Source organism: Lissotriton vulgaris, chromosome 10, assembly GCF_964263255.1.
Source record: "Lissotriton vulgaris chromosome 10, aLisVul1.2, whole genome shotgun sequence".
Classification (NCBI taxonomy): Eukaryota; Metazoa; Chordata; class Amphibia; order Caudata; family Salamandridae; genus Lissotriton; species Lissotriton vulgaris.
This window is the reverse complement of record NC_141698.1, coordinates 443,288,645-443,306,910: the sequence shown is the minus strand read 5'-3', so window position 1 is coordinate 443,306,910 and position 18,266 is coordinate 443,288,645.

The following is an 18,266-nucleotide window of genomic DNA, read 5'->3' as shown; positions in this document are numbered from 1 at the left end:
AGTCCTTTTTCTTTTTTTGCAGCTTGTGATGACGTATACGCGTGAACCTCAAACGCGTAGGCAGCCATATTGAAGAGCGTCGCTGGACAGAGCAGAAGTATGGAGATCTGCGCTCTGGTAGGAAACTTTATAAAGTTTTTATTTAACTTAAAAAGTACATATTCTTATTTATTGCAAGGAAAGAATAGGGAGGTGTAGAATTCGTAAATAACATGTTTAGGTTACATTCCACCTGTTCACGAGCACATTGTTAGAGTATGGCTACGTCGGGTCACGTGTTGTTTAACTTTTTTGCAATATATGCTTTGATTTATTTAAAAAAGTAGTTAAACAATGGTTTGTGAATGTATTTTTGTGAAATTGTTTGTTCGGTATTCCGTCGCACACAGAAGAAGATCGATTTATGAACATTGAATTTCCATTGGAGAAAATGGATCGTTATTCGTGGTGGATTCAAGGAATCGTGGAACACATCTCTGGATTGTTTTTGGTGTTTGAATTTCGATGGATTTACATCTTTGGAAATGGATTTTGAAGGAGTGCTGATTTAGAGTACAGCAAGAGGATGGATCTTTATTTGGATTTTTTGGGACTTCGGATTTTAAGAACAGCAAGATGATGGATACATTTTCGATTTTTGGGGAGTTGGAGATTGTTTTGATTTGGAGAAGAAAATAATTTTGGTGGAGTTGTTTGTAGTAAACCAATCTTAAAAAAAGGAATACCTTATTTTGGAAATGCATTTCTTTAAAAATATGCAACAAGATTATTTTTTTTTTTGCTTTCTGGGAATGGTTTTGCAAAAATGGAAAACAAAACAAGCATGGTTTGGATTATATTGGATTGCATTAAAGAAAAGAAAAAAAGAAAAAAGAAGACTTCTAAGGTTAGGTGACCCGACTTTCAATTTTCAAAAAATTATTTTAGAAAAAAGCCAATTGAAATGCCAAATTAAATGTGTTGTAATGTAATTTAGGGCAAAACAGGAAAGTAAATCTGAAGAGAGTATTAGTAGTGGAGTGTGTGCAACATTATCTAGGTAGTCTGAAGCCACACACAACGAAAACTGTTGTAAAGCTGCCAATAGTCATTCTGACATTTCTTTGGATATTTTAGAGATGTGTGGGTTCAGACTGCCTGGTAATGATTGTGACATTCTCATTTCTTGAAAACTTTGTTCCGAGTTTCTGAGAAATGATAGAAATAAGGATGAGGTTTTCCAATTGTGTGGTTGAAGGAGTTGTGCCATCCCTCTATGGCATTGTTTGTTTTTGCCTCTCCTTCTAAGCAGGACGAGTAGCAGTTCCACCACTCCACATGGAAACGTGGCTTCCTCCTGCGACCCGACCTGCTTAGATGACCAATCCATGTGTCTTCGAAATAATTTATTAGGGACAAAGCAAAGTGCAGTTAGTTTTTTTAGTTCGAATTGCAGTTTGCTGTCTGATATGTAATCCACAACAAGGGATGATTTTTGTATTTTACTCCAAAATGCCGGGCAAAAATGGAAAAATCATCCCTGAATTTGGGTATCCGTGTACGTTTTGGAAATAACATTTATCATCGCAAATTCATAATCAATAATTATTTTCCTAGGACTTTTATTGGATGTTTTTGATTTAACCACTGTTAATAGTTCAGTGTACGTTGTGGATTGTTTATCAGGTAGCAAACTGTATACTATGGGTACTACTGTATGGTTAATTTTTGCATGTGTAGTGTATATTTGGGTGAAAGGATGGGGGGTACTTTTAAACGTCCCATCCATCCTCCAAATATCACTATCACTATCACAAATATCACTATTTTCTAACTTGGCAAGGTTACAGGGTGTGCTAAAAATAAATATTAATTTCTGAGGGTTTTGGTTATCATACAGGATAAAAGTTTCATTAGAAATAGAAAAAGAGAGTTCATGAGGAATTACAATGTCAGTGAATGTCTGGGGTGTAACTCTGTTATGTTATGTTATTATAAGTTTGTAGAGCGCTATATCACCCAGAGGTATCTTAAGCGCTATCAGCGGACACACAACATCAGTAAGGCATCAGACCGCCGAATCACAGGGGCCTCCAGAAATAGCACAGTCTTCAGATTCTTCCTAAACACTAGCAGATTAGTTTCCTTCCTAAGTTCTGCTGGGAGGCGATTCCATGTCAAGGGAACAATACTGGAGAATGCTCTGCCACCCTTGGATGCGAGGTTAAACCGAGGGCATATCAGGTTACACGCATCCGCAGACCGAAGGGTCCTACTTGGCGTGTACTTAGTGAGCCGTTCCTTGATGTATTTGGGGGCTAAGCCATAGACTGCCTTATGAACGATGCAGAGGCTCTTGAATTTTACTCTTTGAGCGATTGGCAGCCAGTGTAGGCTACATAATAAAGGCATGGCTCGAGTTTGCCTAGGTTTGTTAAAAATGATCATTCATCACAACCTGAAGTCTGGCCAGAAGGTTTTTTGGGAGGCCATAGTATAAAGAATTGCCATAATCCAGCCGTGCCAGAATCAGAGCAGAGACCGCCAGCCTAAGCGTGGAAAAGGACAACAGTGGGGAGAGTTTCCGCAGCTGGCGTAACAAACTAACAAAAGTGCCCACCACTGATGATACCTGCTGTGTCAAGGATAGCAGGGCATCAATTCTAATGCCTAGGCTTTTTACTGCCAGTGCTGGTTCTGCAAGTGGCCCTAGTTCGGCCGGCCAGAACTGATCACTCCACAGATTGGCAGCTGTCGTAATTGCCAGGACTTCCTTTTTATCCGGGTTTATTTTTAAAGAGTTGTCCGACATCCAGTTGATCGTAAACTTGAGGATGTTTTGCACTCTCAAGTGGGCCTTAGCTGAGTCGTCAATCTGGATCAGGATGTGTGTATCGTCGGCATAATTATAAACTCCACAGTCCATCCTGTTCAATGCTGCAATCAAAGGCTGCAGATATTTATTAAAGAGCAGGGGTGACAGAGCCGAGCCTGGGGGCACACGGCATGTCAACTGAGCTGGTTTTGACACAAGGTCTGTGAGTTGAACTCGCTGCGAGCGGTCTTCTAGAAAAGACGTCAACCAGGCTAGGACTGTGCCCTGTATCCCCTGGTTCTTTGTGGGTTACTTGCCTGTTTTTTACGTTCAATAATTTGTCTCAAATTAGGTATTATAGGCATACTACTAGCAATGTGATCAGGAACATGTTGAGCTACCTCCCTCAAAATCGATCCAGAGGAGTCATTGGAGGTGCTTGTAATATTTTTCATTTCGTTAATGGTTTCACTAACTTCAATCTCCATTGCAGAGGCAGAGTGGTTAGGCTCAGTTGTTTTTTCAACAGTGTCACCAAGAGTAACCGCTCTGCCTTTGCAATGGGATGAGTAATATTGCACGCACCTCTAATGTCTCCTTGGTTCTGTAATTCTTTCCTTGCAATAAATATAATCTGCATACTGGAAGAGACGGTTTCCTTTACTGCTTGTAATATATTTTTCTGCTTCATCTTGTGACATTTTCTGAAACAATAAATACAAATGGAAAAAAATTTGCAAATTTTTGAAAAATGTTTTTTATACATTATAGTGCATTTACATTCTTTTTTTGGGTTTAAAGTTAATTTCTGGGCCCTTTCAGTCGTAGAATTAGTTTTTAAAACATGCTTTGAAGGTATTTACCTTAGTCGTGTACTTTGAGTTGACTTTTATATGGTGGTCGTTTCCGGATTGATTTTTGAATGTAGGTTCTGTAGGTCCTGGTCTTGAACTGGTTTTGCTTGAGCTTCTTTGGTAGTTTTCTGTAGAAGGAAATAAAATATATAGGTTGTTTAATTATTGATTAAAAATACCCTATTGTTTTGGGATTTAAATGGCATTATGTTTATGGTTATTATGCATGACTTTTTTTTTATTAAACTTTTTTTAGCACAGCAAAACATTTATATTAATAAATTCAAATATTTAATTCGAACACTTAAAAAAAGAATTAATTCTATGTGCTCACTTACCCTTATTTTGCAATTAAAATGTCTTTCAGCTTGGTCGTCAATAAGAAGCTGTTCCTTAGGTGTGGTGTTTGAAGATGAAAGATGATTTCTGTTTTATAATAAAAAAATATATTGGATGTTTATTTATACATTATATATATCCTATTAGTTTTGAATGTAAAGAAACATGTTAAAATGGTTACTTTGCTTGACTGCTTTTTACAAATACATTTCTTGATTACAACCACAAATACTTTCAATTTTTAGAAAAAAGCATTTTGAAAAACACAGATAGTATTTATTCTATCTGGTGAAATCAGTTCATTTTTATTTGTTAATTATTTTAAAATGTACTTACCGAATAATTAGGTTTTTCGATGTGTCTGAGTTGTTTTTTTTTTTAGAAGCTGTTCTTTTGGTGTTGTTTTTAAGCTTTATGATTTTATCTGTATTTAAGGAAGAATATTTATTTAAACCTATTTATTTTATATTACTAAACACTTTTTTTAAGGAATACAATGATTGACAGTTTTTAAATTCGCAATACTAACTTAAAATTGTTTTTGGCCTTTTCATAATTCATAAATCTCGAAAAGTGAGAATTTTTATCTGTTACTCTTTCTGCATAATACCGGTTTCTTACATTTAAAAAGTTTTTAAAATATATTCTGCTTACTTGTTTAAATTGAAAGTTGTATGTTCGAATTTTTTCAAAATGATTCTTTCAGAAATGAATTTGAAACTGCATAAAGAATACCTGTATATTAATATTTTTGTTAGGTACATTTTTAAAAATATTAGTTTAATTATATAATAGGTTACTTACTTTTATTTTTCAATGTAAGTTCAAGGTGAAAAGCTTTGTTTTCAGTCACGTTAGCAGTGGTGTTAAATGTGTCTGCTCTCGCTCGTAGTCATCCGACCACTGAGTTAAAAATGGTGGATCACCTGTATTTATAGTTTTAATTGTGTGTAATCAATAATATTCACAATAATCGTTTAAATTGGGTTTTTTTAGGTTTCATTTGATGTGAGAATGTATATTTTAATTTATTGAGTTAAAAAGTGTGTTTATTCTGTTGTGGTTTGACATTTATCCTCCATTTTGTTTGCTGTGGGTTCCTTTTAGTGTCATTGAAACTGTTGCAGGACTGCGGCATTTGCGACCTTACAAAATGGTGGCTCTTTTTATTTACGTTTGTTTACTCTGAATGAAGTATTTTGACATGCCGTTGTTTTAATCATTTGTGGGGGGGGAAATTTTGTTTTCTTGGATTAATTTTTAATAATAGTTTTTATTTGGTTATTTTAAATTAAAAACATGATGAGCATTCATTTTTATACCCAAGTATCAATTTTAATACTCAAGTATTAATTTGGTAAAAATAGGTTAGTTTTCGTTAAACCAAACGTTCAGTTCGTTTTATCGTTTTAATACACTTCCCCATCCAAAACCCCTATTTTCCCTGCGTCCCGTGCCAGGTTGTAGGTTACTAAATTATTATTATATATATTTTTAAAAAATATATATGCATTGTAATGGTATGCGGAGTATTATCATGCGTTGTAATTGCACTTTTAAAGTATTTAATACACTTGCGCTTTAATGGTATGCGTTTTAAAATCATTTGTTGTAATGGTATTGCGTTGTAAAAAATGCGTTGTAATGGTATGCGTTGTACAAGTATGCATTGTAACGTCATACATTCCTGAGCAGGAACAGCTGGAGAACAAGCAAGGCTTCTACGCCATAGCTGGCTTCCCGCACATGTTAGGGGCAATTGACTGCACACATGCCCCTTGCCGACACTGCACACAATTACCACAACAGAAAGCACACGCATTCCATCAATGTGCAGGCAAGAGTGGACCACCGGGGACTCTTCACCAACGTCGTCGCCAACTACCCAGGCAATGTGGATGATTCCTACATCTTCTGACAATCCATCATCAACCACTGCTTCCAGGATGACACCTATGGAAATGCAGTGCTTGTTGGTAAGTACCAATTGAACACACCTCAACTCCACAATCATGCAACTCACAACTGTGGGAATGCACTTGTTACAAAATCACATACAACATGCCAAACAACATGCCCACCTACCAGACACGCCAACAGAAGTAACTGTTGTAACCGTGGCCAGCCATGTAGACAAACCATCCGCCTCAAGGCTCCTCTGCCACACAATTGCAGAATGTGGGGAGAGGTGGGAACCAAGTATGTGTGAAGGAGGCAAGTGACCCATGAATAAGAATGTACACAATGCCAAGTGTGGGGGTGATGTGCTGGACAGACTTCAGTATGCAGAGCACAGACATGTTCATGTAGACATATACTGCTGGTGTTTGTAGTTTTGTGGACAAGGGACACAACCATGTCACCTCAGGCATTGGGGAAGACCTTGGACATGTAGGTATGTCGTCCCCCCTGTAAGAGTAAGCGAAGTGGGCTGGGCCGGTGTATGCCAGTCCAGCATAGAAATGGGAATAAATAGACTGGGGCTCTGGTCATGGTTCACTTCCGGGATGGCCACCAAAGTAAATACGGCGTGTGTCTCTGTGTCTGCCATATCCTGACTTTAGGCCTACACACACGTGGCTGAGTCCCTTCAACGGCCAATATCACAGTGTCATTGCCAGGCTTGGGGACATGCGCAGACAGTCATGACAATGGTGTGTCTTAGGAGTGAAAGTGATGCAGCCGCGCAGCGCACATAAGTAAATAGGCTCGAGGGGGAGTGAGGAGCAGCTGCGAGGCAACATAATACACATGGATGCCGCTCATTTGCCACAAGCAATACATGTCAAACATGAATCCCAAAGTTGCACACATCACACACCACAAAACTAATAAGCCTGCCAACACAGAATGCCGAACCACCGATTGACACACATCTCTCTCCCCTGTCACTGGTGATCAAGTATATGCACTGTGCCCTTGGATGATGACACCCCTTCAAGACACGAACACCCAGGCCCAGAGGCAGTACAATGCGGCCCACAAATGCAGATGGGGCATTGTGGAGCACTCATTTGGTGTGTTAAAGTCACGTTTCAGGTACCTTGACATCACAGGTGGAGTACTCCTGTACAGCCCGGAAATAGTGTGCAAGATGATCATTGCATGTTGTGCGTTGCACAACATATGTGTACGCACCATTGCCCCATGGATCCAAGTGCCAGATGCAAAGATGATGATGATGAAGATTAGGCAGGTGGACCACACCCCACTGCAGCTGCAGCAGGAATAGCCCGAAGGAACACAATCTTTAACAATTTCTTCACATGAGCACGTCACATTGTAACTGTCCTTAGCAATCATGGGACAGGACAAAATGACCACAGGCACAGCATGTGCAAATTAAGTCATTCCAACACACATTCCCAGTGTGGATGTCACTCCTTTGCATAAGCACATCACTCTGACAAGTGTAAGTGCAACATTTAGTGCTAACAATCTCACAAAGGGCAATTAGATGGTGGGACTGTCACCTGTGTACTGAGAGGCCGTTTAGAGTGTCACGTATTCAAAATACCATTTCAGGGTGTCAACTATAGTACGTAATCTCACTCAGCGGCGTATCACATGTGTACAAATTCATGACATGAAGGCTGCAATTTGTGACCAAGAAAAGACAACAGGGTGTCTTTCGGGGTACCACCATGATGCAGAGAGTGGCACCCTGTGACTCAAGTCCCACAACATTAGCAACATGGATGTGAAGTGGAATCACTGTCCCTACATTGATCTATACTTTCATACTTGATTGATCATAGACATGACAAATCTGTGTGAATTAGAATGTTTTATTTACATTCGGTGGAGTGTTTAAGCTGGAGCAGTACAGGGCCATGCATACCCCACTTTACATTGTTGCCCCGTGGAGGGCCAGCCAGAGTCCTTTAGGGTTTGACAATTTCATCAGTAGGGGAAGAGTTCAGTCGCAATCTGATTGCTGTGCCATTGATAACCAAACAGAATATGGCAGTCCATGTCGAGGTCCAAGGTGAGTGTTGCAGAGTGTATCAGGGGACAGTGGAAGGTGATGATGCAGACTGCAGAACCAAGCAGAAACAGGGCATATGGCGGAGGTGAATGCTACTGCTTCCTTCTTACCACTAGGGCAGAATCATCCACGTCTTCGTCCTCTGCTGTGTCATGTGCCACACATGTGGGTAGTATTGCATTGTCTGCATCACTGTGTGGCAGTGACACATCATTGGCCGGAAGTGGATTGTCTGCAGCACTGTGTCTCACTGACACTTCAGGGGCAGAGATGTGGATGGAGTAGTAGCAGCAGCATTCATCTGCGCCAGACCTTGTGGCAGCAATGCCATGATGAGGGTCTGCAGGGCATGGAAGAACTCAGCTACATCTCGCTGGTGTGCCGCCGTGGCAGCCATTCTTTTTGCCTACATCCGCTCCATTTTCTCCATGATCCTCGGCATGTGTCCCAACACCCGGCTGACATCACTGGAGTCACTCTGACTAGACAGTTGTTCTTGTCCCAGAGTCAGGACTCCAGCAATGTCAGCCATGGATCGTTGGAGAGCTTGGAGCAGACTGTGGGTGTGAGTTAGGGATTGTAAGTGGTCCCTGATGGGCCTTAGACACCCACATATGGCATCTAGTTTGGCTGCCATGAGGTTGAACCCCACACACACCTGATCAGCCATCTTCTTCCGGCAACCCAACATACAGCGTTGGAAGGCCATGTGTTGTTTGTGGGGGTCCTGGGAGACAGCCGTGGTGGTGGATGCTTCCTGCTGTGTGGTCTATGGAGGGAGAGCGGTCTCCTTGATGCAGCTGGGCTGCCCTGCTCCTGGAGATGAGGTGCCGAAGCTGTCCAAGAGCTCTTGGAGGGCGTCGGTGTGGAAGGTGTGGAGGTCCTCTTCGTCATCAGTAAAGAGATGTTCGATCTGCTCTGCAGGAGGTGTTGACTTTCCCTCTGCAAAGTGAAGGGGAGATGTAGTTTAACATTGTGTTCACATGTATGTTGACGCATTGTACAAGTTTACATACAGACTGCATGACAATGTAAATTGTGACTGTTTGGGAGGAGCTGCCTATTTAATGCAGGAAAGTGGACATTTCGATAACATCACGGATGTGTTTCTGTACTTGTACATTATCATCTCACATTTTCCTGCTGTGCCAAATGTGATTGGCCAGTTTCTACACACAAGCGGCACCAGTTGTGTCCTCTGTTCTGTTGTGAACGTGTTGCAGTTTGCACCACATTTCTGTCCCTGTTGATGTGCTCTGAATATTATGTGTGCGTGCTGCATTTTAGGAGAGTCGCCCCTGCAGCTCTGATTTTGCTGCCCCTTCTCTCTTTCAGGTGGTGTGCCTTTGACTTCTGTGCTTATACAGTGCAAAGATGTTGCATACTTGGATAAATAGGGCTCTTGGTGGGACTTGGGACTCTTGGGCATTTTGTGTCCCCAGATGTGTTGTTGACGTCAGGGGTTGTTTGTGCACAAGGATGTGTCAGAGTGTGACCTGCTCCTTTACGGATGTGGCCCACACTCAGCCACCTCCGTGTCGTGGTGTGCAACAGGTCCCGATATATTGACTGCAGCCATGCTATTTGTCATGCAGTGTAACTTGCATTGTCAGTGTGGCTCACAGACAGGTCATTTTGCTGGGTTTGGCACATGTGCATGGGTTGGTTGTGAGATTGGTGATGTGTGAGAAGGGTCTCCTCTAGGCACGTAGTTGACGGGGGCCTTTTTGCTGTTTCTTAATGTGCGGCAGTGTGCCAAGGGGATCAGGGACATAATCCAGAATCATTGTGGGTGTGCACTATGCTATACTTATTTGTGCATGTGTGCCATTGTGCCTATCTCCCCCGTCCACCCAGTCCCTGGTCGTTACTCACCCTGTTGTTGTTGTGTCAGGTCATGTTGAGGAGTGTCCGGTCCCCCAACTCCTGCCACCGTCTCCACACTGATGACTGTGGACACCATTTCCTCCATCTCATCCAGCTCCTCCTGTGGCGCTGGACTCCGACCTCCAGTCTGCATTGCTGCCTTCTGGTTGTTGCCGAGTTTCTGGTTGGTTTTGCGCTTCACATAATTCCAGCACCTCTTGACCTCTTCCATTGTCCTCCTCAGCACTACGACTGCATTCCCATTGACATCTAGTTCGGTGCAGTGTTCATCAGTAGGGTTTTCACTTTCTTTTTGAAGGCAAATGTTGAGGGAATCAGTCTTCTTTCTAAGGTAGGGAGTTCCAAATTCTAAGGGCAATGCCAGAGAATGTACGATTGAATGTTTTCAGTTTTTGCTATTTCTTCAGTTTAAGGAGTAGAGTGATGGTGCTCCTTCAGGGCCGGGTTACACCTTATAGCTCGAGCATATTTGAGAGGTAGAGAGGGGTATTGAAGTGTAGTGCTCTATGGGTCATACATGCAATTTTTAACTGAATCCTTGTGTCAAATGGAAGGTAGCTGAGCGATTTTAGATCCAGCATGATGTGGTTGGAGTTTTTGGAGCCAGTGACGAGTCTAGTTGCAGCATTCAGAGATGCTCTGAGGGGTCTAAGCTGAGCAATGGAAGTCCGCATAGAGTAGCACTGCCGTAATCAAGTCTTGAAATGACTAGTGCTTGCACTGCCAATTTGAAATCATCTTGTTAGAGATAGGAACAAGTTTTCTAAGGATGTTCAATTGGAAGTTTGCTCCTTTGGTAGATGTTCTGATGTCATCTTGCATATATAGGTTCTTATCTAGAACAATTCCCAGTGACTTAGTGGAATCAATGATGTATAGTGTGCAGTTGAGAGCGGTGAGGTGTGACTTAGATCTTTCTCAATGGTTGGGGTTTGCCTTGTGGGAGAAATGAGAAGGAATCCCATTTTAAGGGCGTTTAGTTTGAGGTGGTTGGAGGTAAGCCAATTTAAGGTTTTGTGCAGGGTTCCGTTGAGAGATTTGATATCTTCGGGTGAAGATAATTTCATGTACAATGACTCCATATTGAGTGGATCCTACTGAATTTGAGTAAAGCAATGACCAATTCCTGAGAGGTAGTGTGTAGGAAGATACCCTCTTCAAGTGAAGCATATATAATTCCAGTAATTTGGGTGCCAATATTTTGGAGAACCTAGAGTCAAATTCAGAAGGCAAGCTGTCGAGATGAACCCTATCATCTGAGTCAATTCTTGGGAGGGTTAATGCTTCTAAAAACAAGATAATCTCATCCTGAGTAACCTGATCTGTGTGTTTGTATAATTCTGAATAGTACGTATAAAACACGATTAGGAAGGCTGTTTGGTTCTGTTGTGTGTGCCACAATATATCTCTGATGGTTGTCATTAAGGGCCATCTATCTTATCTTTCAAGATTCTGGCCAATAATCTCCCTGATTTGTTGACATGGGTGTGTGCTCGAGTGGAATATTCCCTGTAATCAATGCAACGAAGGATGACCAAGAGCACTGCTGAATCTTTCTCGGCCTGTATCAGTGTGGAAAGGAAAAGGCAATTCATTATCATCTCACATTCCAGCATTCTCAATTTTGATGCTGGTTGCAGTTATTTCTTTGTGGATTGTTTTGCAGAAAACTATAACTGTCTCTTTATGGATACTCCCTGAACGACTGTCTTTAAGGTTTCCCGGTACAATAGTCTACTGGTTGCTGCTCCACTCTTTAGAGCAATGTACCAATAATTCAGGCCAAGAGTAATCTGTCTAGCATCTACATTCTTTCCTAGCGCCGTGATGTCCCACTGGATGATTGATGCGCTTTACAAGCACCAAAAATACAATGCAAAAATACAATACTCCTTCAGATTTTTGGAGAGTGACTTATAGACTGTGTTGTCCAAATTCATTATAAGGAGTTTCCAGGTTGGAATGGGAGTTAATTGTCTCTCCCGTTGTAGCTCATCCAGTAGGGGTTTGTGATCTGACAATGCTTTGCTTAAGTGTTTGGATCACACCATTTTTTACATATGCTTTGGTGCAAATACATTGCCAAGTCAGGAGGGAAAACATGTAGAGGGTCATAATAGGAGAATTCTTTAGTATCATGAGGGGAGATTCTCCAGAAATCCAGTATACCCAGTGTTGGTGACACTCTTGGAGATCTTTAGCTTTCTTTATTACTGGGTAGTGTGGAAAGGGAGAAACAAATGATCCTGTTGAATGCTGACAAACCTGTTACAGTCGCCTTCAATTCTCCATGGCGTGTGGGGGTTATTAAGTAAAAATTTAACTAAGGGATATGTAGTATTTGAATTTAGCCAATTTAACAAATTAGGGGTATACAATGTCCTTATTACCACAGGTGTATTGTCTAGCTTGCCAATTATAAAAACATATCTATCTTAGTCATCAAACCCCTCTTCAATCATCTCAACAGAGAGACCCATGACTAAATCGTAGGATGATGTCTTCGGTGTACGCAAAGTAAGTCTTGAAAAATGTTTGCCTCTCTATCTCTTGCGCAGTCCTTCCCCTATCCCTTTGAAGTGAGTTTCCTAAAGGATGGTAATCTGTGTTTCTTTGCACCATATACATGAATGTATTTTTGCCCTATTACTAGATGTTTTCAGGCCCCTTATATTCTATGCCAATATTATAAATGTATGGCCATTCAGTTTGTGTTGTGTACCGGTACCATGTAAGTGGGTGAGGGGCCAGCATAAAACAGAATTGTGCTATAGTTTCTGAGGTTCTTTCTGTTCCCTATTTGTTCAAGTTCAGTATGAGCAACAGCCATCTCTAAAAAACTGACTACAACCCTAAAACAACTTCCCTCTCTGGACTGGAGCATAGAAACAAACACATAATCCTCCTGTTCTCATTATACTGAAGTGTCTATTTTGGGAACTGACTATTTTGGAGGAAAGGGAGCAGGCGGTATTGAAATGCGGGGGATTCTCCACCCCCTGCAGAAAAGATGAAGGGGTGTCAGACCAAAAGTTGTCTTTTGTAATGTGGGTCATATTCGCACCATGGTGGTCTAGGTCCATTTATTACAGCCTCAGTGGTCGGGATCTATATCAAGTGTTGCTGAGTTCTTGACTACTTCAATGCGCAAAACAATGGATTTAATCCTGTGTGTTGCAGCCTATCTGATTTCAACGTAGTTCCTTTGCTGATCTTGTGGGGACCTTTAGTAAAGAGTCTGTATTACTGTCCAGTGTTCCAGGTTCTGACTTCTCTCCAAAAGCAGCAAAGTCTAATGAATCCTTGTTTATAAGGATGCAACCATACTTTATAGTAGGTGCTGCTACTAGTACAGCTTTCTTTTCAGCTCCTGATTGTTTACTTGACACGGTGTACAGATTGTCTTGGCATTTTGATCTTTTAGAAAGCCATGATCCATTATGAAGTGCTGTTTCCACCCTTCATGTTTGCCTTGTGACTGTGAGCCCTGTGGCTTTTGTTATTAGTCTACCAAGACCCACACTAAATTGGGCTTGTGAGGAAATGATAGAGTTGAGGTCTGATTCATATGTTGGCTGTAAGGATACTCCATTGCAACGGGAACGGAGTATCCTCACCCCCAGCATAATGGTGAATTACTATAAAAATAACATAAAAGGCTATAGCTACCAATAGCCCCAATCCCATTCCAAAATAATCAGTCAGTTGGCAGTGAAGAAAATGTAATAATTTATTCAGCAAAATACTCTATAGAGGAGCCTCTCTAATCCTCACCCATCAGGTGCGCGAAGAAGACTGTTGGCTCGTATTCAAACATGTGGTTATGTACTTTCGGTTCAACACATATAATCACTGTAAAAGGAAAAACACCAGTCGGCCATCGATCTCCAGGGAAAGACCATATATGGCACACATGATTAGTTTCAAAGCTTAACAATTTAATACTGGGAAGGTCAGGAGGGGTGACTCCCTTTCGTCTTGGTGCCCGGGTGTGTAGGCACGGCGCCTCCAGGAATGCGCTTATCGCACCCAAAGCCAGATGCGACCTTGAGTCTCAGGACAGTCGAGTAGACAGCCTATGTTCAACTGCTCTCAGTAATTCAGATGAAATGGGGCTTGACAACTGCCGGAGATTTACACATGATCACAGCCCATGTTCGAGCATAAGTTCGAAAATGGGGTCTGTATGGTTCTCGCCCTACTCTGTTAGCAGTAAATACGCAAGGAGCGAATTAACGTTTTCCTCCCTGCAAACGCATATAACTATATATATATATATATCAAGCAAAAAGGGTACATATAGATGCATCGTTCTAACATAAAATAGGTCCGATACTCCTTATGCATGGGAGATCTAATTTTTTATCCATCAATGGCCCGCCTTCCCAATTCAAAAGCGGGCTGACCATAGGTTTAGTTACAGTGGTGACTACTCCATTGGGCTGTAGGAGAAATGGCTATATGTCCACCCACCCAATTAAGATGGACAGACAAAGAGCCCTTTTTTTTTACTGCCCATCATCGCCAGGCAAACCCTGGTGAAAAGGGACTCTAAAATGCTTATAATACTCTCCCTGCATTGGGAGCTGACACGGCCCTGCAGCAAAATATATATCCTGGAACCACTGTAACCTGCTTGGTGGTCATTGGTAATTTTGGCATATGGCTCCTCTGCTATATGGACATATTCTTTTACTCTGTCACCCCTGTTGGAATGATGTGCCATCAGCCAAAATGAGGCCCTTGGTCTGCTATAACTTTAATTTTATCCAGAAACAGTAGCGCATATTTGAGGTATGTTTCTCTGAGTTTCGTCTTAACTGCCTAAAATTAGTTTTGCTTCTATTGCAATAGCAGTTTGAAGTTAAGTACAATTAGAACATTGGAATGTTGAGCGCTCCATTAAAGACAATGAAGTGCTCCTGGCTTCTATTGGCCAGTAGAAGCCCGGAGCATCAACATTCCAATGTTTGTTCACAGCAACAGCTGTGAACAAAGGCCTTACAGAGTCAATCCCCTCAGGCTCTGCAAAGCCTTTATTTTACAAATTAAAACATTCTGCCCTCTAAGGGTGGTATGTTTTAATGGACTTAGATCCCTCATAGTGGGCTCTACAAGACCTTAAAGGCCTGCTCCTTTGTTAAATGCCCTCGCCTTCAGCCTTTAGCATAAGAGTGGGTCTTTAATGGCCAGTATAGCCTGCTACAGCAGTCTCTAAGGCTATAATAATACTTTCTACTCTCCTACTGTAATGTCTCCGTTTTTCTTCACTTCTTGCAAAATAACATCTCTATATTTATAGTGGAAATGTTTCACAACAACAGGTCTAGAGGTGGCACCAAGAAAAGGATAGTTGTCCAGGACGCTGTGTGCTCTTTCAAAAGAGAAGAGAATAAGGCCTGGTATAGGTAGCATTTGAAATACCCACTTTTCCAAGAAGGATACCATGTTGTTTCCTTCTATGTCTTTCGGAAGTCCTACAATTCAGACATTGCTGTGGCATGAACACCCTTTGGAGTCTTCTACACAGCCACTGAGATAGAGTATTTTACCCTGCAAACACATACTTTTCTGCTGTAGTTCTGTTACAGAGGTTGACGTTCTTTTAAGAGGAATTCAGCTTGGTTTACACATTACTTGAGTTTTCTTTGGTTCTCTTACTTTGTTCTATTACTTCTCTTCGCACACTGCAAGTTCTATTTACCACTAGGATCACTGAATTCCTTTTCCATAGATTGTATTGTAATTGCATTTATATAGTGCTTACTACCCTGATGAGGTGTGGAAGTGCTTTTTTGGCGAGTAGCACGCTACTCTGGAACCCATAAAGTATTAGTGTTGAATTGGTATAGTGAAATATGAAAGTAATTTGAGTGGTGGATATCTTATTCAGTTATTTGGATAGAGAAGGGTAGCTGAGGCATAGAAGAGGGAAAAGGTTTGCATTTATATAGTGCTTGCTACCCCTGATAAGGTGTTGAAGAGGTTTTTTGGCAAGCAGCACGCTACTCTAGAACCCATAAAGGATTAGTGATGAATTAGTAGAGTGTAATATGAAATTTAAGAACTGGACATGTTAGTCTATTATTTTGATTGAAAAGGATAGTGGAGGGATAGAAGAGTGAAAGATTTAGACTTTTTTGTTTTTGTTTTGGAGAGAGTAGTAGGAGGAAGTTTAGGATGAGTACAAAGGGATATGGAGGGAAAGAGTTTAGAAAGCCTTGTTTTGGTGGGATTGGTATAATACAACAAGTGTCAGATGATGCTAGGAGTGGTAGAGTAGGGAAGAGTCTAGAAAGGGGTATTTTGGGGGTTATAGTAATGGTATGGGGTTTCTGATAAATTAGAGAATGAATGTAGAGGATATATTGAAAGAGGTATAGGGTAAGAAATAATGTAGTGCAATGGAAAGAGTAGTAGAAAGAAGTTTGAGATGAGTCAGAATGTTGGGGTAGAAGATATATTGAGAGAGGTATAGGGTGAGAAAGAGGGTTGTGCATTGAATATGCAGAATTGGAAGAAAGGGATAAATGTACAGATCCATAAGTACATGGAAAGTATATAGCTGCATAAAGGAGGTAGGTATATGTAGATGTCTCCGCCATGCTTGTCGGTATGCAATAGATCATCATAAGGTGGAGTGAACACTGGCATAATCAAATTAGTTATGTCAAGGATATAGCTCATTTATTATTATGAAGTTAAGACTTCATAGCCATCATAACCGTTGCCTAGGGGTACATTTTGATGTACCGTGTTTTAACCTTGATCACAGATGAGAGGGTTTGCATTTAAGATACCCACATGCTTTTATATCCATACTGACACATGACTTTGTGACAAAATCATACAACTATCAAAATGCACCTGGGATATTGTCATACATTCTCTGTGCTACAGTGAAATATTTTAATAATGATCAATAGCTTCAAGCCACCACAACCATATTGACAAATCATGTAAGTTCAAGAGCATATTGTTTCAATGGAGTAAGGTGGCCACGTGCATATCCCGTCCTTCGCCCATCAGCACCAGGAAGAGGCAGGGCACCCCCCCTCCGGCTATAGAATTTGAGCCCCAAGTCTTTAGTGATCCAGATACCTGAAGGTACTACAGATATTAATGTTTAAACCCTGCACAGGTAGGAAGCAAATGGGAAAATGAAAAGCTTTAAATAGTCCGGTGGATAAGACTGTGCAACTCAAACTCCTCAAGCAGTCAAGTTATGCGACAACAAACTCTGTAACAAATGTGTTTGATACATTGATAGAAGCAGTGGAGTTTATTTTAGGCAAACAAGGTAATACTCAAGGTAAAATTACTAAAGTTAACAGAGGGAGGAGCGTTCCAGATTCATTTCAATTGAAAGCAGGGCCGCTGAAAAACTCTGTTTTAGCCCCAGCCAATTCTGCCTGCAGTTTCACGCGTATTGTTACATGGGTCAAGGTGAGGAGCCCTCCCTGACTTCTGGTTGCAAGGATGACACTAAAAAAATGCATCAATGTAGAATGTTCTAACAGGTTTGTGGTGCTACACGAAGTATGTGAAAGCTTCTCCTTCACAGATACTGTCTATACCCATGCTAGAAAGTTTACCCACACAGGCACCCTCAACGCTTAGTGAAGCAATTGATTTGATATTAGCTCTAAGAGAGGAGATTGCAACCTGAAGGAAATTCTCCTAGATGTGGCGAAAACCCCTAAACCAAGGTCTTTACATTTTTACATCACAGTGGAAGCATAATGCTTGGACTTCGAAATCCAAACAAGGCCAGGGTGCTATGACGAGCTTATCAACGACTCCTATTGCATCCTCATCCTTGTCCTGATTAACTATTCAAAGTCAATGGGGTAGTTATTATGGCAGTTCAGGTCGTGGTTTGCTACAAGTGTGTTATCGTGCCCTTTAAGTGCCCACCTGCTATCTATTTATCCTATATCCACAAGGCCTAGGTGAGCTTGTTATATTTATGGGGTGCACAATTCCAAACATATGCCTTCTTCTGTCACTCTTTCCACTGTGAGACTGCAGGGGAGCTCTGACACCCAAGCTGGATATTTGGTATTTATGGTGAGAGTACCGAAGCTACCATCTTGTTCCTTTGAAAATAACGATTCCCTGAAGAATAAGGCTTTACATTGGATTAGGCATGTTAGGAAATGTTAGTCGATTGTTTACTCTGATATTAATTATGCAAAACGCCTTGTAGAGCTTGGTGGAGTAAAAGATCCAATTTAATTAAACATAACCTCCTTTGAGTTGGTCGAGGGCTAAGACCAACGGACGCTACCCCCAAATGGCTCAGAAATTTGTTTCAAATCAAGTCCCCCCGTATTGGATATGCTTGTGCTTATGAAAGGGGTGGAAATGCAGTTTCTACCAAGGAGAGAATGGAACCGGCAAG